The 23152-nt window shown below is 41.9% G+C and overlaps 1 protein-coding gene across 2 annotated transcripts in view; it reads right to left on the bottom strand.

Moving 5' to 3' along the window:
• Positions 1–16608, bottom strand: part of Disp1 (dispatched RND transporter family member 1) — a 155123-nt gene extending 138515 nt beyond the window's left edge. The window contains exon 1 of one of the 2 annotated variants that reach the window (XM_036202824.1): positions 16397–16608. The gene's annotated coding sequence lies outside the window, so the exon portion shown is untranslated. The remainder of the gene's footprint in view (positions 1–16396) is intronic. The other variant, XM_036202825.1, reaches the window with a different exon arrangement.
• Between the last annotated feature and the right edge of the window lie 6544 nt (positions 16609–23152).

Below are 23152 nucleotides of genomic sequence, written 5' to 3'. Positions count from 1 at the left end.
AGCTTCCAGTATTTTAGAGAGAGATTACTAAATTTTTCCCAAGAAAGCTTTTAGTTTTTGAGAGAAAGATTACTAGATTTTTCCCAAAACTTCTGTTCCCTATTCTTGGCTTCATGGCCAAAGAAAATAATTCTGATGGTATGATATTTTCATCATGTCCGTGGAGTGAAAAGTTTTATTTCATCCATATCCACCACAGGGAAAAATCTTTCCTCTGCCACTCAGGACTTAAATCCAATCCACATGAATCTTTCTCTGCCCATTTTTCTCATCTTTGATAGATTTTTCTCTGATTCTTCCCCCAGGAGTCCATGTTCATGGTCCCATATTTGGAGATCAAGGACATAGTTCCTCTGTCTTGTTACTTATCTTATCCTAAGTTTTTCTTACACTATATTCCCATACTCTCTATATATTTTTCTTCTTACCCTAAGTTTTTTTCTACACTACAGTCCTACATTCTACCTTATATTTTTTTCCTTAATTTTTACAGATAGAAATTAAGAGGGGGAAAAAAGAATAAAAACTTAGAGATATTCACTGCAGCCTCACCTTTTTGTTTTGTTTTATTTTGTTTTTTGTTTTGTTTTTGAGACAGGGTTTCTCTGTGTAGCTTTGTGCCTTTCCTGGCACTCACTCTGTAGACCCAAGCTGGCCTCAAACTCAGAGATCCGCCTGGCTCTGCCTCCCGAGTGCTGGGATTAAAGGCTTGCACCACCACCGCCCCTCAGCTGCAGCCTCACTTTTTGACTTCAGCATTCTGCCACCTGACTTTCCCTCCCAAGAATAAAATACTATCACCTTTATTTTTAATTCCTTATCTGGCATGCCCCCCTACACCCATGATACTCCCTCTCTCCTTTCATCAAGTCCCTGTCCCTGTTCCTGGTGCCATTTGTGAGAGCCCAGCTGGGAAACCGGCTCCCACATTTTACGACAGGGTACTCTTGAGGAGAGAAAGATAAGAGATATTGGGTAGAAAGATAGAGGGGAGAGAAACACGGGGTAGCCTTGGAAGGGCCTAGATCATTATCCACTGGCACCTTCTGTCTCTTCTAAAGGGATTTTTATAGGAATGCCAAGAGATGGAGTAAAGACCTCCCCCTAGCTCAGCCAAGTCTAGACTTTTCCAATCACTTAGTAACCATGAACATGGTCAAGCAATCCTCTGATGCAGCTCAGCAGGGTATAGCAAGCTCAGATCTCACTAGGAAACCTTTATGGGCCTCTACACCTTGTCTCAACTGTTGACAATATGCTGTCCAAACTGGATAAGCAGGACACAAAATAAGGTGACTGCCAAACTCTGCCAAGACAAGGTAAGATAATCCTTCAAAATTCCTGCTCACAAAAACATCTGTCAGATATTCTAGGCCTGTAAGCTGAAGATGGATGCCCCACTGTTTCAGAGGAACCTTAGGTGACTGTCCAGGCAGCTGGCTGTTTCTGTCATTTCTATAGTTTTGGAAGTTGCTTGATTTGCATTTCCTATTTATTCAGGTAATATTATATCCCCCTCAGATCTCGGATGGAGTTGAAGACTAGATAGTTATAGTTAAAATTTCCCTTATTACCAAATTCAGAAAAGAAATTCACAAAAGAGGTGTAAAGTATATAAGGCTGAAAAACATAAAAGCTTAAGTTGTTTATCTAATAAAATGTTTCAAGGTCTAAAAAGCTATTTTTAGGGTGGCAATACAAGTTATGATAAAAGTGGCTTAGGTATAATACTTTGCACTCATCAAAATTGGATAAATAATAGAATAATTTCTCTGAATTTGCCAAATACAAATGGACTGGACATTGTGAATGTAATCCTTACTTGGTAATTTTTCTTATGGTATGTTTTGGTATGTTTTAGTATGTTAGAGTTAGAACTCTTTCCTTTGTATTTAAACAAAAAGGAAGAAATGCTGCAGAATATTTGTTTACACTGTATGAAGATGTGTCACTGTGACTGGTTTAATAAAGAGCTGAATGGCCAATAGCTATGCAGGAGAGAATATGCAGGACTTCTGGGCAGAGAGAGGAAGTAAGAGGGAGGAATCTAGGTGCAGGGGTTTTGCCAGCAGACTTGAAGCAAGTTGGACATGCTGTACTGGGGAAAGGTAAAGCCACATGACAGAACTTAGTTTAATAGAAGCAGGTTAATTTGAGTTATAAGAGAGCTAGCTGGGGACAAGTCTAAGCTAAAGGCTAAGCTTTCATAATCAATAAAGAGTCTCTGTGACATTATTTGGGGGCTGACAGTCCAAAGATAGTCCCACAAGAAAGCTTGCTACACTCACATTCCTGCTTCATGCTGACATGCTTCCTCATCATGATAGATTCTTGTCCCTACAGAATAAAAAAATCTTTCTTATATAAGTTGAGTTGCTCAGGACATCTTATCATAGAAAGAGATGAGTAATTAATACAAAATGGAAACAGAACACTAGTCCCAAGTGGACCCTATACATTGGGTGTATATTACCACTTCTGTATGTTTACTGAGACTGCAAGATATGGTATCTTTGAACCAATTTTATGGAGCTAAAGGAAGAAACCTTCACAACCACAACATTTTCTCAGTATGAGAATGTCTAAAATCTAGTGTTCTCACCTGCCTCACCTTCCCATGTGCTGAGGTCACAGATATCATGCAACCATACCTAGTGAAAGTAAATTTAATCCTAACTTTTTTCTATTTGTTTTTAGATTCAGAATTACCAAATGATCCTAGTACCAAATCTGTTCCCAGAAAAATAGAACTCCTCATTCCCTTTACACCAAGAGTCAAATCATTGGTAATCTACTACAAGCTATATTTAATATCACTATACTAAGTAAAAAACAGAGATCTAAGCCAGGCAGTGGTGGTGCATGCCTTTAATCTCAGTACTTGGATGGTAGAGGCCAGCCTGGTTTGCAGAATGAATTCCAGGACAGCCAGGGCTACACAGAGAAACCCTGTCTCAGAAAACAAACAAACAAACAAACAAATGAAAACAGAGATCTAAAGCAAGGCATGGGAGGCTCACACCTGAAATCCCAGCGTTCAGGAAGCCGAGGCAGGGGGATCATTCAAATTCAATGGCAGTCTGTATTTTACAAAGTGAGACCTTATTTCAAAAACAAAACAAAACAAAACAAAGCCTTAAAAATGTACTTAGATAAATTAAATGTTTAACAGATGCCAAAGTTGCCTAGATGAAACAAATTTACCACTGCACATAATTTCTAGCAAGCTTATTTTCTCCCTGGTGAGCATTAAAGTCTCAATGAGATTATGCCAAAGAGCTCAGTGCTCTCTTGCTCCACAGAAAACACTAAAGTGCACAAAATTATGTTTAGTGAGTAACTGGCCACATATTCCCATTGGTCCCATAACAACAAAGCTCAGACTTCCTACTGCCTAGTGGCACCAAAAGGCGCTCCCATAGTGTATTCTGTGTCCATGAGTCTGTGCTGATGCTGGCATAAACATGTGTATTGCCAGTCAGATATGACACAGTTATGTACAGTTCAGGATACCTGATGTGATACAGGACTATGTTACAAGTTTATATATTCACTACACTATACTTTTCTTCAGTATTTACTTATGTTAGGTTCCCTATAAAACAGGGGCCATGTTCCACCATCAGCAAGCAGCTCTATGCAGGAGTCCTATTTGTACTTGAACTACTATTATGTTTATTTATCATGTCCTTGGCAGCAAAAGCCTATACCATGTATGTATACACCATATAGCTAGTTGCACATATGTTATATTATGTAGGTGTGTGTATACACATTTTATAGTGTTCATGCCACAAAGTGACCTACTGATATATTTCTCAAACTCTATCCTTGCCATAAGTGATGCAAAATGAACATTTAAGATCATTTGAGGAAACTTAAATATTTGCAAGGCAGTAACTTTACCCATATCCTAGAGCACACTTTTAAAGTCTCAGTTCACTATCTATATCACATAGCACAGTGATGATCACAGTATAAACTACATTACCAAAAGTTTTTTGAATAATAGAAAACAAAACAAAAAAATGTCCAGTAAAGAATGAATATGTAGGGCTGGGGAATGGCTCTGTTAGCAAATGCTTACCTTGCAAACACAAGGATTTGTTTGATCCCCAGAACCCACAATTAAAAAGCTAGGCAAGGTGGCATATGCTGGTAATCCCAGAGTAGTGGAGGTGGGCGGGAATCCCTGGGGCTCACTAGCCAGCCAACCGAGCCAGTTTAGAGAGAAAAATGTAGGCAGTGCTGAGAAACAACACTGGCGGTTGTCCTCTAGTCCTTGCACACACTGCACACATACATGTACGTGTACCCACACACATGTGCATTTGTACACACATATGCATACAATGAGTGAATATAATAGCTATGTTTTATAGTGTGGATGGGTCCAATTTAGTTCAAAAGGACTATTAACATCTACGGATCTAAGGACACTAATATAACCCAAATAAAATTAAAAGATAAACAGCCACTTTTAAATTTGAAATTACCTCTTTTCAATTATGCAGTTGTGACAGCTTATACATGAATTACTACACATAATTCAACAACCAAGATGGGCCTTTATTCTCAGAAACGTACGAAAGAAAAGTATAACTTAAATTTAGGTTAGAAACAATTACTGAAACCCACACAACTGACATCTGGAATGCTCATCCCATACCAGGGGAACTTACTGTCAAACAGTATAAAATAATAATAAAGCAAAGCAAAATAATAATAATAATATACCACATATATTGCATGTATTATTTTCCATCCTAAAAACAATTCTCCAAAGTAAATAATAATCTACTTTGCAACTGAAAAAAAAGAATCCAAAGTTGGGCAACGTGCCCTTTATCTAGTAGCTCATGTATAAGGTCAAATCATTCTTTCAGAGAAACTAGGTAGAAGGTTATATTTAACCTACTAAAAAGAATTGTGAAAGTATCATCAGAAACTATAAAGGCTTACCTATATCACATGTCACTGTAAGAATACTGACTTACATTCATAAACAAAACAACTACCACTTTAAAAGCCTGTAGTTTGGATTCCTTGTATGCATAGGCTTCATGTGCACTGCCTAGCTAGGACAGAATTTCTTAGTAGTAAGACCTGAGCTATATCATTTTGTATAGAATATATAACCTTTGACATTGCAACCCACCAATGTCATCTATGATGTTCACACTGGAGAACAGTGTAATTGAGTTATAAGACAAAATCTCATATTTTAAGACGTTTACAGTTGTGCATCAGACCAAATTCATAGCTATCGTAGGGGAATCCATTGCTGATCTGTCTCTCCTTTACTTCCAGAGACCAGACCCCATGGTTTCTCCATCTAGCTACAGAGCAAGGTACTATACTCTGCCTGTCCCATATTTTCAAAGATGGCAGAGGATTAATAAAATCCCTAAGAAAAATAAATGGGAATAGAAAAAATAAAAACTATAAAAAGTTTTTAAACTTAGAAATGAAATAACTATGATCTACACAGATGCTGGGTACAATACAGAAAAAACAAAAAAAAATCTCATCCCTAGAGAACTTCCAAACTACTCATCTGTGATAGCTCTGTCGGCACAGGTAAGATACACAAAAAGACACAGGATTTGGATTTTTGGATCTGAAATGCTCAGGTGATTAAGACTATGCAAATACTTCAAAATACAAAAATCTCTGAAATCTGAAACACACTGGTCCCTAAATGACATGTTCCAATGACTCCAATCAGTTTCCCGGTGATACAAGACACTTAAATAGCCCTTGGAATTTTTTTTTTTTTTTTAAGCTGAGGATAGAACCCAGGACCTTGCGCTTGCTAGGCACACACTCTACCACTGAGCTAAATCCCCAACCCCAGCCCTTGGAATTTTATGAAATGCTTTCTGAGGATCTCACTTTAAATCTCATTACAACAACCTACAACAAAAATGAGTAGTCTGCACTGACTCACAAGGAAGCAGATTAAGAAACATGGTATCCCTGCCTGGGTGGTAGAAATAAGAAAAGGCAAAGTTGAAGCCCAGCTCTAGACCGACTACACCCAAAGTCTCTGAAGAAAAATGAGGTTTCCATCATGTGAATTCACAGCTCAGGTCATACCCTCTGAAGTGAATGCCTCGTAATCCATCTACCACACCACGGTTTCACAGTCACGACAAAGCCATGGGTATATGAGGAAAGTGGATAACAACTAAGGACAATCCTAATGGAGGCTGGGCAACAGGACCCAGCTTTCCTACTCACTTCTCAGGCCAAGCACACTCCTCACATTCTCTACCCTGCAAGAGTCTAACTGTACTGTTCAACAGTATGAGAGAGTGAATGATTACAGTAGTCTTTGTGCACAGTACTAGAGAGATCATCTCAAACATTTATACTCCCACTTTTACAGCACACTAATACCAGCTTCTGTGAGATCATACTTGTGACTTACCTCTTCATTAAAAGTCTCTTCTCTAGGCTGGGCAGTGTTGGCACATGACTTTAACCCCAGCACTTGGGAGGCAGAGCCAGGCAGATCTCTGAGTTCAAGGCCAGCCTGGTCTACAGAGCAAGATCTAGGAAAGGCACCAAAACTACACAGAGAAACCCTGTCTCAGGGAAAAAAAAAAAGTCTCTTCTCAGGCTGGGGACACAGCTCAGTTGGAAGAGTCTTTGCTTTGTACGCATGAGGTCCTGAGTTAGACCCCAGTACCATGGGGTGCAGATGTGACAGGGAGACATCTGCTCTCAAAGACTGTTAGGGATATATCCCACTGCTCATCTGTAAGATGCTATGAAAACTACTTCTGTCTACCTAGCATGCTTTCCTAATCCTTTTCTGGCTTGACATCAACAGGAGTGACAAAGAAGTGTCTACTTTGTCTGCAGAATCACTCCTCACTCCACACTGTCTTCACAAGGCTGAAAACCCAAAACTGCCAATGCTTCCATGCCATCCTTTAGCCGCACAGATGGGTACAAGTATTCAGACAGTGACTTTCAGGGGGTGCACTTTTGGATTTTAAATTTAACATGGCTCAATTTAAAGTTAAAAACATCTCATTTAAATTATATTCTCTTACATTTAACTTAAAATCAAATTAGGCAGTATCCACAAGAAATCAAACTAACTAAAAAGTATTCTACATTTTTAAAAATCTCAACTAAAAACTTTTTTGCTTTTTTTGGGGGGAGTGGTGCTAAAATTTGAGCCTGGGCTTCACACTACTGTTAAACCAAACCCTAAGCCCCTCAGCTAAAGCAGCTTATGAAATACAAAATACTTGTTAGTGATGATAAAAGCTTTCTATATATCTTAAGATCAGTTGGCCAGACTGAAGTTTCTTATAATAGCTTCTTAGATCGTAAACACCAAAAAGTTGACAAAACTCAATGACTTGGCAATTTTACTGTTGTAGACAGGTCCAGACCTACCAGCAAGCATTAAATTTCAAAATTACAAAGTCATTATGCCATCAAGCAGTAAATTAAGACTTAAACGTACCAGTTTTGGGCCCCCTGAGAGTTACGACGACCTTCCCTGCTGTACTATTCTGCCTAGCTGGCAGCTGGCTGTTGAATGAATTGAAGATCACTTCACTAGTTCACAATCATTAGCATATTCAATGTCATATGTCCTGGTTCCATCTTACAGGAGCCTCCTAATAGGCATCCCATATACTTCAGGCTATTACTTCAAAAATTGTTCCAATACTTCTAGTTTGGGGTACTATCTCTTCCAACAGAACCAAGAAAACACTGACATTCCACAACAGGCTTTGAGTATACATTGTTAAAGGAATTGAAAAGGTACTGCCACTAACTAAGCTATTCTTCTGCCTAACCAATATGCAGTCCTAAGCTTCTTCCTGATTAGGAAATCAACAGCAATAACACATAAACATCTACCTCATTTTTGCAGAGATCAATCCTCACTTCATATTACATGTGTGGAGTTGTTAGATACAAAATCCCTATTCCATCCCACCTCTGAAATAATCTGTGATGACATTGTGTCTCCCAATATATTGTCCACCCTAATAAACTTATCTGGGGTCAGAGAACAGAACAGCCACTAGATAGGCATAGAGGCCAGAAAATGGTGGCACACATGCCTTTAATCCTATCACTTGGGAGGTAGAGATCCATCTGGATGTCTGTGAATTCAAGGCCACACTGGAAATAGCCAGGTATGGTGACACACAACTTTAACCCCGGGAAGTGATAGCAGGAAGCAGAAAGGTATATAAGGCGTGAGGACCAGGAACTAGACTTTGTGTCTTATTTGGAGTTTCTATCGCTGTGAAGAGACACCATGACTACAGCAACTCTTATAAAGGAAAACATTTAATTGGTGCTGACTTATAGTTTCAGAGGTTTGTTTAGCCCATTATCATCATGGTGGGACATTGCAGCATGCAGGCAGACATGGTGGGACATCCTGGGAACTCCAGGACCTGAGAGTTCTACATCTTGAGCCACAGGCAACAGGAAGTGAACTGTGTACCACACTGAGCACAGCTTGAGCAAAGGAGATCTCAAAGCCTGCCTCACAGTGACACACTTCCTCCAACAAGGCCACTCCTACCAACAAAACCATACCTCCTAATAGTGCCACTCCCTTTAGGGGCCATTTTCTTATATTTTTGGTTGTGAGCCTAGCCTTTAACAGCTGAGCCATCTCTCCAGCCCAGGGGCCATTTTCTTTCGAACCACCACACTGTGACTATTTTCCGATCAAAGACCCACACAATGTCTAATATGACAATATCACTGGTGCCAAAGATCAAAATCCCCTAGAGCCACTATGCTCCATTCATGTGGCAGGTGGTACTGTACATGGTCTATCAGAAGGCCATCACCATAAGGACTGATAGATACACCAATATCCTAAGCTACTCTTCTGCCTCTAAGAGAGCCACCCGAGCCCCTGTAAAGGTAAACTAACTCTGTTAACCTGAACTGAGGTCCCTAAAAGACAAAAGGGACCTTCAGGCTTCTGACTACAATGGTGTGATGCTGCACCTTATCTCCACCACTGCTAAGAGGCAGAGGCAAGGTGCCAGCTTGAAACCTCCCTGGGCTACAAAGTCAGTCTCAGGACAGCCTGGGCTACGTAAAGAGACTGCCTCAAAAAGAACAGAATGAACAAATACAGAGAGGTAAATTAGTTCTAAGGTCCTGGTGGCATCTGCACAGTCCTGGTGGAGAAAATTCTAGGCGGGGTGCAGAAAATTGGTAAGAGGAATTAAAACCTGGCAGTCTACACACAGTGCAAAGCCAGAAACCATCCCACACAAAGCTCCACAGTAGAGTAAATTCAAAAGTAATTTGTCATACAGATGGAACACACAGAAGAATGATCAGGAGAAGAAACAGGTTGAATGTTAACAGCTAATCTAAATGCTGTTATTTCTGAGGCTAAAAGATGAAGTCTCAAGAATTGTAACATAAAAATAGATGACATCAGAGGAAGCTGATATTACTGTTCCTTACAGTAGGGAACAGAGGCTGCAAGAGCCATTTTGATTAGACAGCATGGTGCCTATACAGATATCCAGCATGGGCAAAGATGACTAACATTGGACATATAGGGGACTATGTATGACTCAGAAAAAAGGAGGGGCTAACACCAATGTCTGGAAAACCCCAAAGCAAACAGCAATGAAATTTGTTATATAAAGAAGGGTACTTTTATGTGATGCTGGATAAATATGGCCTTGAGGTCATAGGCAAGTGCTTTGATCTCTGCCAGCATGCCTGCGTGTGTCCGCCTGTAAGGCCTGTCTGTATCTGTACCTACGTGTAGTCCGTGTGCCAGTCTGCCTATGTACCAATGCATGGAGTCGGTTCTCTCCTTCCATCTTGATGTGGGTTCAAGAGACTGAACTCAGGTTTTGAGGATGTTCATTCAGCACCTTCGCCCACTTAGCTATCTCACGGGCCTCTGAAGATTATTCTATTTTATAGAGCTAAACGCTTCACTCTAAAATTTAAAAGAGTATAGTAAAAACGCTGTAGGTCAAGTATTTCCCAGTAATAAAGACAAAGCAGTGAAAAGCTTTGACTCAACAATCCACATACAAACTATCCCCTTTCCACTCACACGGCCAATTTTAAATCAACTTTCTTTTTCTCTTCTTCACAGGATGTTTCTACAATGCTGCCATCTATATCCACTAAGAATAAAAATTAATTTCTGTATGTATCTAAAATAAACTGCCCCACAAAGTACCAGAAAAACCTATAACTGCTACTGTTAGTGGAAGCGAAGGCCACCCCCTCCAACAGGAAAGCACAGGCAGTCATCCACAAGACAGGTCCTCTCAGCCTGGGGTGCAAGTGCTAAGAACTCAACAGCCAGGCACGAACACTGAAGGGGAACATTTATTACAATAGAAATGGACAGTCCTGCCTGCATGCCCAGATTCCTATCAGAAATGGCACGGGAGGGAGGGATTTGTAGGGGAAATCTTAAGTAAGGCTGCATTATGCACAACCCAGAAGGCATCCGCTTGGTGAATAGCACAACTGTTAAAAGCTAGGTCCTGGACTTCTAAGTCCAAGCTCCAGTAATTACTGTGTGGATAGGGCAAGCTATTCAGTCTCCATAAGCCTCGGTTTCTGTGTCTGTAAATCTGGTGTAATGGCTCTTAATGGGACTGTAATGAAGACTAGATGAGACAGGATGAATTCAAAACCAGAAATCAGCATGCACCAAACAGTTAGTAATTGTTAGTACTCGTCTAATTAAGACTAAACTCTTTTATAAAACAGATCTGAAATGCCAAAAGCACCTAAACAATGGTTAATAAATTATATTTTGGTTGCCCACTTCCTAACAGGAGTAGATGACACTAATATCCATCAAACAGTCAGCAAATAGAAAATTCTGGAAGCCAGCAACAACTAGAAATTAAATGATTTTTAAAAGGTTACTATTCAATAAGGGCCAGAGCTCAAATCACTAATAATCAGGCTATAATACTAAGGGACACATTTCTATACTATGCTGCTGCTAAAGCTACCCATCGAGGAAAGCATCTGGTAAATCAACCACAGGACAGTCCAAAGGAACAAAAAGAACCAACTGTTTGGTATGTACAGTACCTCAGTCCTTCCCTCAAACACCTAACTTGCATGAGAGACGGGGAAAGGCAGGGGACAAGACATCAGACATGGGCAATTCAAAATGCCTTAGTTCCTTGAGGTTTCAAAGTCTAAAATAACATACTTACTGCAAGTAATCATACATGTTACATTTGGCCTTTAAAAGGGTTTTTAAAGATTTACTTTTTATTTATGAGTCTATGTGTATGAATATGTGCAAGGAAACCAGAAAAAAAAGGCATTGGATTCTCTGGAACTGGTGTTACAGGCAGTGATGAGCTGCCATGTGGGTGCTGGGAACTGAATCTGGGTCCTCTGAAAGAGCAATAGTACGTGTCCTTTAAACTAACTGTTAATTTAACCGATTAGGGCTAGGGCTATGTAGCCCAGGGTAGGACATCTTTCTAATACACGTGAAGCCCTGGGCTCAATTCTCACATTGAAAAGAAAAAAAATGAACACAACTGTCTGTGTTTCTGGTGGTTTTGCATACGCTCATACCAAAATCAAAGCACTTCACCCTGAAGCTTAAGAAAGCCTAAGCAGCACCCAGGAACAAGCCACCTCTGTCTAAAACCTAAGACCAGTCACACCACATCTCCACCCATGCCCGAGGGGTCCTGTTTGAGAGCAAACTGCTAACTGCCACCAGCATGGCCTGTACAGGCTTCTAGGAAAGAACCTAATAACTACTTGCTTGATAGCCACTAATTCACTCTTCATTTCAAAGTAGCCTTTTTATCTAGGTTTAAAAGTGTCTAAAACATTTTTTTGCAACAGATGGAAATGAATTCATTATTACCCTACACTATCCTTTTCAGCTGGCAATAACTTGTGATTGTAGAGTGAAGGAAAAAAAAAAGCTGGGTGATTTTAATCAGAGTTTGGATTCGAGCCCTGCCCTGCAGCATGCTGTAAGATGAGAAGTGTTCCAGCCTCACATTCCAAGGAAAATGAATTTTTATGTGAGCAGGCCCCGTGTTAACTGCCACCTCACTTTTTGCACACAGCAAACATGTCCAAAGTATATACTACTTTCAACCATCCTTCATGCTACATTAATTGAAGTAGCATCCTTGGAAAAACTGATCAATTATAAGCTAACTGCATCTAATGAAAACTTAAAGTGAAACACATGGACTCAAACAAGAGGCTAAAACACCCCTAGTTGTGCACAGACGAAATCAAAGTCCTCCCTCTTGTACTTCAGGTTCACACAAGAAAAAAAAAAATGTAAAGTGCTTTTGAAAAAAGAAAACAATGTATACTTCCCCAGGAAAGGACTTTAAAATACGCTCCAGCATTCACTCTAACACGGAATTATACAAAGTACCTTAACCTCTCCAGAACTGAACTATAAATACCTATTGTCTTAGTTTGCTTTCTCTTGCTGTGATAAAGCACTGGCTGAAACCAACCTGGGGATGAAAGGATTTTTTACTGGCTTACATATCTCAATCACAGTTCATCACTGAGGTAAACCAGGACAAGAACTCAATCAGGGCAGAAAGCTGGAAAAATCTCTCTTCACAGTCCTGGACTACGATTGATTAACAAATAGCATTAATGTTACTATCAAGATTCAGCTCAAATTAATGCCTAAAATCTGGCAACCTTCTAAAAGACCATTTAGATCCGACAATGCCCCCAGAGTCTCCTTAAAACCCTGTGGGAGAGGGTTTCCAAATTCCTGCCCCACAGTTTGTGGGTTCCATTAGCACGTGTTTCTTTACCACCAACTTCTTTCAGAAAGAGAACTCTGAACAACTTCTCCGGGTTCTTGTGGTCCCTGTTCTTATGGCCTCTTGGACTATCCCCGTGAATGATGCAATAATTAATTTATACTCGCAAAAATTCTTCAAGCTCCATGGGCAGCACAACATCACGATGTGCCCTAAATGGACATGTCAACAACAAGAGGACTACAAAATCAAGTGCTGAATCTCCAGCCTGAATGTGTGACTCCCTCAGATGAATCAGTGCCCTTCCTCTATTGCCCCCCATCCACCTATTCCCCTGAGGCAGGATCTCTCCTTGAAGTTAGGCTTGGGCATTCTTGGCTAGGCTGGAAGTCAGCTAGCCCCAGGAATTCTTCTCTGTTCCACTAGAAGCTGGGGGTCACATGAGTTCTGGGATCAGAACTCTGGTCCTCAGGGTTACACAGCAAGTGCTGTTAATCACTGAGCCATTTCTCAGCCCCCTTAAAATAAACCTTTAAATCATAATAGTAATAATACACATACACTCATTCATTTTTTTCCCCGAGAAACCCTAACTGATACACTAAAATAGTAAAAGTCGAATGGGTACTTTTTAAAGTCAGGGTTGATAAATGTATCTTTCTAACCCTTCAAATATGACAGCATGTTACAGAAATGCTGATTGCTATTTCTAAGTTAGTACTTTCAATGCAATGCCAACACATTAACAATGCTATTATCTCACTATGATCATGAATCATTAATCACTATCATCGACTCAAACCAGCCCTGACTCAATAAAAGCTTTACAGAAGAAGTATTTTAAATGCAGAAGACCAAGCTAAAAATAATCATTAACAAATGAGTTAGAAAATAGACACCAAAATATATACCACAACAAGCAAAAATAATAACCTTCCTAGCATAGGGAGACAAAAATTAACAAATATGCATAAAATTTTTCATTCTAAAAATCATTAATAGCAATACAGGCAATCAGAGCCACACCGACTTCCTCCACAAGTTGAGGGCACTTTGGATACCAAACAACACAGGAACAGGACATGTCTCTTAAGTTTTAGCGCCATGTGGAACTCCCAATAACAATAAACATTTGGTAATAGTATGGAATGATGTCCACTTTTCAAGAAGAAATAGTCTACAAATCTGCTGCCTTCATTCCAGCAAGGATAATAATATAGACGATTACAAAACAATGCTGTTCAGAGGTAGCAAATCTTACACAAATTTCCAATAAAAGTTGAGCTGTACCTCAATTACAAACACTTTTAGCTTGCCCCTGGGTTCCTCTTTTCCTCGGGGACTCGGCATAGTGGACTCTGCCCTTACGAAGGGCAGTCTTGTGTAGCTGCTCTGAACCCCCTTCACTGAGGCCTGAGTCACCTTGGTCACTATGAAAGGAAAGGACTACTAACTCAGTGAGGGTGAGAGGACTGGCTGTAAGAGATGATCAGCCATCCTTGTTGGCTCTGGCGTGTCTCCTAACCCACAAAGTTGTGTTCCTCAGCCATATCCAATTTCCTGGATTGCATCAAATGACCAAGAGTTTGACCTCTAACTAGGACAAGCACATAACTGGGAATGTACTATACAATGGTAGAGCTGATAGCCAGAAGGCATTGAACCAATGAACTCAAATGCTTGATACATATTATAAATTGGTGACTACCCAAACAAAACATTTAAATACATGTATGTGAAGGCTGTCTGAATTACCACTGACTGGGCAGTTCTCCCTCAACAGACACACATCATGTATTAGAAATAAAAAGAAAATGTGAATCCATGCACACAAATAACTAGCAATTTGCTGCCGCTAATCAAAAATTCTAACTAACATAGCTCATTATGAAACACATCAAAATCATACAGGATGCAAAGAATATATCTAAAGGGAAAACTAAGCAATTTATTCAACTGTTACATCAAAGAATAAACATCCCAATGATTTCCCAAACCCAAGAAACTTCGAACACCTTTCAGATCTACAACTAGAAACCTACCACAGAAGGCAACCATTCTTGCATTTCAAGGATGAACACTTCACCACCCAAGAGCTATAAAGACTCCAGCATTCTCAAGGGCTTTCTCTTTTAAAAGTCAGTGGAATAGGAAGATGGGGGATTGCTACAGGTTTTTTGTTTTGTTTTGGGGGGGGTTGTTTTGTCTTTTGGGGGGGTGGGTTTTGGTTTGGTTTTTGGAAATAGAATTTCTCCGTGTAGTTTTGGTGCGCTCTGTAGCCCAGGCTGGTCTCGAACTCACAGAGATCAGCCTACCTAGAGATCAGCCTGCCTAGAGATCAGCCTGCCTAGAGATCAGCCTGCCTAGAGATCAGCCTGCCTCTGCCTCCCAAGTGCTGGGATTAAAGGCTTGCGCCACAGTTCCAGAGAACCTCAGTTGGATTCCCAGCACCTACATGGCAGCCCACAACTCGAGTTCCAGGGACCATGACACCCTTTTCTGATCTCTATGAGCACCAAGCCTGCAGGTGGAGCAGAGACATATAGGCAGGCAGAGCATCCATCCATAAAATAATTTTTTAAACAAATTAAAGGAAGACATGCAAGGAAAAAAATCAACACTGCAGTTAGCACAGTAACTTCCGAAGACTTCATTCAATGTCTTCATTAATATGTTAAAGCACTGTGTAAGGGACCATCCAACACTGGTAAACATCAGCTGCGCCACTCAACATATCGTTATTACAGTAACTATCTCACTGGAGCGGAGCACAGATTCAAGGTCACCAAGACGTTCTAGTAAGTTAGTGAGATACTATGACAACAATAAATATACAGTTTTCTGGTTTGTTTCAAATAGCTCAGGTCAGATCACTAAGTAAGATTTAAGTTACCTGTACTGACAAATACGGGGGGGGGGGGGGGGAAATTAAGATTCTAACTCTTGGGATTTGAAACAATCATTACAAATCAGCTTCCATCAGTGACAGTACTCTGGCTTTCCCTAGCTACGCCCAGTATGTGGCAAAAATCCAATCTATTTAGCATCTGAAAATGTGTCACTACGCTGGAAAGCAAACAGTAGGTGGTAAAGTGCAAACATGAAGGTGCTAGCTTTCTCCAGACATTAGGAGTTCATCCCGCGACAAAGGGAGTGAGGCAACCTGAACTCGCAAGGTAGAGCAGAGTCCAAAATGAAAACTTCGGTAGGCTTGCTTGTCTGAATCAAAGGCATGAAGTCCTGTGAGTCTGACAAAGAAAGGTAGCCTGAGTTGGAGCTAGGTGAAGTAAGAGTTCAAGTTTTCCCTGTGAATGTAGAATATTCTCCAAAGCCCAAGGGAGAGGGGGAGACTGGGGAGAAAGAGACAGTGTGGCAAAGAAAGCGGTGGTTGCTGAGCATGCAAGCCGCGGCTGGTCATCTCGCAGATGGGTTAGGTCAAGACGTCCTTCTCATCTTCGACCCCGATGGAGAAGACAGCTGGCCCTGGAGCCTCTCCCTGCCAGCCCCCTAGGCCATCTCGGGCCACCTTCCCCACAAGCGGCGGGACGCGGACACACCCCCATGGAGGATGTCACCTCGGCCTCCTCGGCCCCTCGCAGCGGCCCTGCGCCAGCCGTCCTCACCCCGGAGTCCCGGCTCTCCCGCGCCGACTCCCGCGTGCCTCCCCGGCCTCCCCCGAACCGCGGCACGGGGCGACGCAGCGCCGAGAAGCATCCACACGGACCCCAGGCGTCCGGGACACTGAGGCTCCGAACTCAGCTCCAGCCGGAGCTCGCGAATCCTGGCCCGGAGCCGCGCTTCCGCCTGGCGCGGGCCGCGGTCGCCAGCGGGACCGGAAGTCCCGCCTCTGGCTCCTGGGCCCAGGCCTCCCGCTACTCCACGCCGCTGCAGCTGGGCTGGGGTGTGGAGGCGCGTGCCTCTCCTCTATCTCGGGCTCCCCGTGGTATGTCACTTAGCCGGTCTGCAAATGCTAGGCCAAAAGTGTTGAAAAGTTGAGATAAACAAAAGCAGTGGCTAATCACACCACGAGGGAGGAGATTTTATCTCATTAACGAAGATGTTTATCTTCTCCATCACTCAGGAAACAGGAAAATGGTGAACAGAAGACCACACCTTGACGGGCTGTCTAGTTATCTTTTATCTCCTGTTTTCTATTAAGCCTTACTTTCATTTCAGGACCCTGAAGATGGACTCCATTAAAGATGAGTGTTATTCGATCTCCTTATCCCTCTTCCCAATGAAGCAATATTAAATAATTCTTCTTTTTCTGCTTTCCCCTATTATTTTGGATCCTTTCATTGGTTTATGGAGGACAGGTGGCTGAACCTGGTTTGTTGGGGTACAAGTTGTAACCCCTCAAGTAATACAACAACTTGTTAAGAGCTGTGGCGGGTTATGGAGAATGGTATGGTGTAGAGAGTTGAGCAAGAAGACTGCCTATGAACGACAACTTCAGTGGAGACTGAATTAAAGAGTGAATAAGGGTGAAGGTAGGATACCAGGAAGTCAGAGCCTTGTACAGGTAGCTGCATAGAAGTGGGGTCAATTGGGCAAGAACAAACCTAGACAAGGCCAGATGATGCTCAACTTTATACAAAAACAAAAACAAAACTTGGAGCTTCCAATTTCATAACAACAGAATCAATGCAGTCACTAGTAGAACAGACAAAACAGTGAATCGTGGTTTTTCCCGGAGTGACTGTCCTAGTTACCAAAAAACAAACAAACAAACCAAAAAACAGAAACCTGATAGTTGGGATTTTAGGTCTGTGACTATTGTATTTACCAAAGTGCATGAAGCCCTGGGTTTGCTATTGAGCATCATAGAAACTGGGCACAGTGATGCATCCCTGGAAAGTTAACACTCAGGCGGTAGAGGCAAGAGAATCAGTAGTTGAAGGTCATCCTCAACTACAAAGCTAGCTTGAGAGCAGCCTGGATTCACAAGACAGGAAGGAAAGGGGCAGGACCAGAGGAAGAGGAGAGATGAAAATAAAAACCCGTAAGAAGCCATAGGTAGAAAGGCAGTCTTCCCTGCGAGTATCTTCTCAAATAGCCATACCCAGATGGAAAAAGAATGAGCAAATACTAAAACCCTCCCAAGGCTCAGATCTTTGAGGTTGCCTCAACCAACAGAGATACCAACCAAAGGGAGGAGCCAGGGAAGAGCAGACTTCACAGACAGCAGTGAGGACTGTTGATTCTGTTGCTATCTTTTACTCACTATTGGTATTACATAGGCTTCTGGCATACCAAGCTCTCCTTTCTCCTTATTTTCTTCCTTTTAAAACAAGATTTTACTGTATCACCCAGGCTAGCCTGAATTCATGACCCTCCTACTGCATCCTAGACCAAATCTTTAAGACGTCTTGTCTCAGGAACTTCAAGTACGGCATAGGGAAATACAGAGAGAAGACAGCCATTAGAACTGAGTCTTGCGGGGTTGGGGATTTAGCTCAGTGGTAGAGCACTTGCCTAGCAAGCGCAAGGCCCTGGGTTCAGTCCTCAGCTCCAAGGGGGAAAAAAAAACTGTGAGAACTGAGTCTCGCATGTGGCAATGTCCTAAATAAAAGATCTATAAACAAACACCTAAAGGTTCCTTGCCCTGTTTCCTTAGATTACAAGAAGTATCTGAATATATTTCCAAGTCATTTTGTTTTAATATCTAGAGAGCATTTTGCTATCTGTAGCCAAATAACCTTAAGGAATGTATCCAGATCATGTCCTTGTTTAAGATAAGCTGCTTCCCAACCCATCCTCATTCTTATAGAAAACCAGACCAGATGTTAACACTTAACTCAAACAGGGCCAGGGAAATTTCTTCTGCACTAAGGTTGGTCTCAATTTGCACGCTGAAATGAATATATCATGTAAATCTAGAATTAAATTAGACATATGAGAAATGTCCAAAGATGGTGGGTGGGCATAAAGAATGAAGAAGAAGAAGTAAAGATTTGGAGAAGAGAGATATAGAAAAAGAATTATCAGAGAAATAATTTCCTTAGATCCAATCTTCCCAGTTTTTGATTCCCAATGCTTTGCAAGGTGAAAATGGCCTTCCTGGCCTTAAATTCTATGGAAATTCTGCATCCTCCCAGCAAATAACCCCATTTAACTACAGTCAGTAGGTTACTATTCCCAGCAATCATATAACTAGTCAGCAATTCACAGGATACAGGAGACTTGTTCACTCCATAGCACCCACCTGAGCTTGGAAGACCACATCTCTCCCTAGCTGAGGACAGGAGTTTTTGTGCCCTCCTGTGGGTGCCAGATCTTCAGATAACTGTTGCAATGACCACAGGCCTTGACAGATTAAGTGATAAAATCACTTAGGTGGACAGAATCATGTAATCAGGGCATAAAGCTGAAGGGAGACTAAACCCCAACACCTAGCTAGGTATAATGGTTTCCCTAAGACCAAACAACTCAATAGGCCCTGGGGACAGGCCCAGTTCCGTCTTCGCTCTTCCAGTCCTGATCACCCCGGTGTGTTGAGCTTCTGTATGGAAAAGGCTTCATTGCTTTTCTCATCACTGTGATAAAACCTGAAAGAAGCAACTTAGGTGGGGGAGTAGGGGGTTGTTTAGATGGTGAAGGGGACTCCCACACAGCACGGGCTCCCTTCCAGACCCCTACTCGGGCACAAACCACATTCAAACACCTGTTTCCACAGAGAGAGCCTTTTTAAGTGGGAAGAAAAGGTAAAGTGGCTGCTTTCTGACTCGGGCAGGAAAACAGCAGCAGATGACCTTGCAGGAGAAAAGGAAAAGGTCTGTGTTAGAATGGGCTACGACACGGTGGTAAAGGAGACAGAGAACGAAGGGGAAGAGGAAGGGAACAAGGGAAGGGAGCAGGAGGATTTATCCCAGAGGGACCAAGGACCGCCTCTGGACAGAGAGGAGACAGACGTGGCACATAGGAAAATGACAGTTTATAAAAGTAAAGGTGGAAACCCTGTGTTAGGATGAGGTGTTCAATTTTAATTGGGAATGTTAATTAAGGCAGCCAAAGGGGGCTTTTGATTGCTGGACTTCAAGTCTTTGGTAGCTGGACCTTGATAGTCAGCCTCAGGAAGAAGAAGTGGTCAAATAAGGGACTAGACCTTGGTGGCTAGTTTGGGAATGCAATCTAACAGTTTTTTAGCAAGACACAGGGAATGGGATGAAGGGCAAGGCCTGCCAGAGCCACATGTTCCAATGGGCTAGTGTCTCTTCAGATGGTATGATCCATTACAGTAGGGAAGGCATTGTAGATATGGCAGTGGAAGTGTGAGGCTGCTCATTCACATCTCTATAGATTGGGAAGCAGACTGTGGCCAGAAGCTGGGCTGGGCTATAGTCCTCAAGGCTTGCATACCTCTCTCCTGTGGACCCACTTGCTCCATCTAGGTCCCACCTCCTAACGATTCCACAACTTCTCAAAGCAGTGTTCCCAGCGAGTGTTCAAATACATGAGCCTATGGGGGACATTTTTTCATCCAAACTGTAATAAAGTGCTGTCCCCAGAGAAGCAACTGTGAGACCTTTAAGACTCATCAGTTTCCTCCCACTGGCCTCTTGGTCTTTAGAGTTTACCCATATCTCTGTAACAGCATCACTAGGCTACAGAATTATGAGAACTGTCCAGAAACACTTCCAAGAGACATCAAATAACAGACAGGTTCCTTCAAACCTAGGAAGAAAAGTTTAAGAGGTCTCCTAGCTTTTTGTTTCCAGTACTTATAAACTGTCTCAGACAGATAAATGAGCTAATTAACAGAGCTAATAAGGTTAATTATTTATCAGACCTAATCCACCATATTACAATCTCTTCAGTGCATGAACAAAATTTGTCTTATCCTTATTTTCCACCAATATAAATATCAATACCATTAGCAGTTCTATCAAAAACTATACCCTCTCCCTTTGCACATGCACCACTGCCATAATTCACGGCAAAATCAACAGCCTATTTCCTGCTATATTAACCAATTGATGGAAGGATATATCACTTAGAAGCAATGGATCGGGTACTAATTAAGATGTGATAGTATTCTCCAATTAATAATCCCAATTCCACTGCAGCTGACTAGTGACAAGGGCTTGTCCATGAACTTTCTGAGCTCCAGTAATTTCAGAGTAAAGGGAAAGACGATGCCCTGCTAATCTAAGAGTGCTGTTTCCTTCGAAAGCATGGTCTGTCTCAAAAATGTCTCAGCTTAATTGAACATTTTGTTTGGTTTTCACGCTTTATTTACTGTGTATACATGAATGCACATGGGCTTACATAAGTGTTTTTGATGGTACCCTGTGTGCCCCAACTCATGTAGATGTCAGAGGACAACTTTCAGAAGCTGGTTCTCACCCTCTCCCACAGAGGGTTTCTCTTGTTCTTTCTGCAGCGACTCCGGGCTAACTGATCCACACGCTTCCAGCTAGTTATTTCTTTGCCTCTCTTCTTGTCATAGGAGCAGTGGGGTTACAGATGCACACCACCACATCTCACTCTTTTATATGGGTTCCAGGGATCAATCTCACATTGTCAAGCTTGCATGGCAAATGTTTCCACCTGCTGAGCCACCTCTTGTAGCCCAGGCTGGCCTCAAACTCACTATCTAGCCAAGGCTGGCTTTGAACTCCTGATCCTCCCACATCTACTTCCTAACTGCTGGGATTATATACATGAACTACCAGGCCCAGATAATTGAAGTATTTAAGAACATGACTTCTAATACTTTAATCTAGTTGTTTTTGTGGTAAGTAATATTATCTTGCCATTTATGTTAGTTATCTTCCAATCACTGTGACAAAAAGAAAAATGAAACAAATAACTTGTATGGAAAAAGGTTTGTTTTTGCTCATTGTTCCAGCTGGTCACTGAGGCCTGTGACAGAGCAGTGTGTCGTGACGGAAGGGGAGGGCAGAGAGAGCCTGCTCACCCCATGGTAACTGGACAGACAACCAAGACAGAAGGGCCAGGATCCCCTTCAAGGGTACACCCTCAGCGACCCCTAATCCCATATCCTAAAGGTTGTTTCACCTCCTAATAGCACCACATGTTGGGGACCAAAGCATTAAGCTCCAAGAAGGCTTTGAGAGATAAACAAAATCCGAAGCATAACACCATTGTGACCATTTATTCGGGTACTTGGGAAGAGGAAAGATCATTCACCGTGTCACTCACCCATCACCACTGTCTTCGCTGGCTTTCTGTGATAAACACCATGACTAAAAGCAACCTGGGAAGAAAGGGATTATTTCAGCTCAGAACTTAGAGTCCCTCCTAAAGGAAGTCAGGGCAGAAACACAAGGCAGACACTGAAGCAGAGGCCAGAAAGGAATGTTTGCTGGCTTGTTTCAAGGCTCAGGTGCTTTTCTCATACCACCCAGGACCACCTGCCCACAGTAGGGTGGTCCCTCCTGAATCAATCATTAAGCAAGAAAATGTCCCATAGATTAGTTTACAGACCAATCTGATGGAGGCATTTCCACAATTGAGCTTCCTCTTTCCAGATGATTCTAGTTGTGTCAAGGTGATAGAACCATCCAGCACAGCCACCATTCATTGCTGAGACTCGCTCAACTTTCCAAACTGAAACTCCATGCCTATTAAATAATAACTTCCTATTCTTCTCACACATATGGATTTTAGACAAATTATATAGCTATATTCTATATAATACTTTTAACAGCAATTTACACTCCTTTTTTCCGTGTGTGTGTGTGTGTGTGTGTGTGTGTGTGTGTGTGTGTGTGTGTAGTATTTAGGAATGTATATATTGTGTTCTCATATGAGATAGGCACTCACTGTGTAGGCATATGTGTTTGGGTGCAGGTATGCGTGTGTGTGTGTGTGTGTGTGTGTGTGTGTGTGTGTGTGTGTGTGTGTGTAGACCAAAGGTCACATAGGATGTCTTCCATAATCATCCTCCATACAGAGACTGAAGCTTCCCACCTCAGCTAGTGTAGCTAGCCACCTTGCTCCCAGAATACCATGTCTCTATTTCCAGAGAACTGGGATCACAGATGGCCCAGCACACCCATCGAACTTTTACAAGGGTCTGGGAATCCAAATTCTGGTCCTCATGCTTCAGTAGCAAGCGCTTCATCCCCTAAGCCATCTCCCCAGCCCTCATACTCTTTTTGAAGTAAAGGTATTCATAACTAGACAACTCTGTCCTGCAGAATTCAAATGAAGCAGGTGGTTTCCACGGGGACACCGTGCAGAGTATTCAGGTATTTCTGTCTCTGACCTCTTGATGACTGAAAACCCCAAATGTAAGAGAGAAACACAGCAGGAGCCTTGGCATTACACCCATTAGCTGAATGTCTGGATGGGTGTGTCTCTAAGGACAAGTTAGTCATTTGAAACTGTAGTCCTATTTGTCTTTCTTCAGC

Source organism: Onychomys torridus, chromosome 11 (assembly GCF_903995425.1).
Source record: "Onychomys torridus chromosome 11, mOncTor1.1, whole genome shotgun sequence".
NCBI lineage: Eukaryota > Metazoa > Chordata > Mammalia > Rodentia > Cricetidae > Onychomys > Onychomys torridus.
This window is presented reverse-complemented; position numbering and strand designations above follow the sequence as displayed.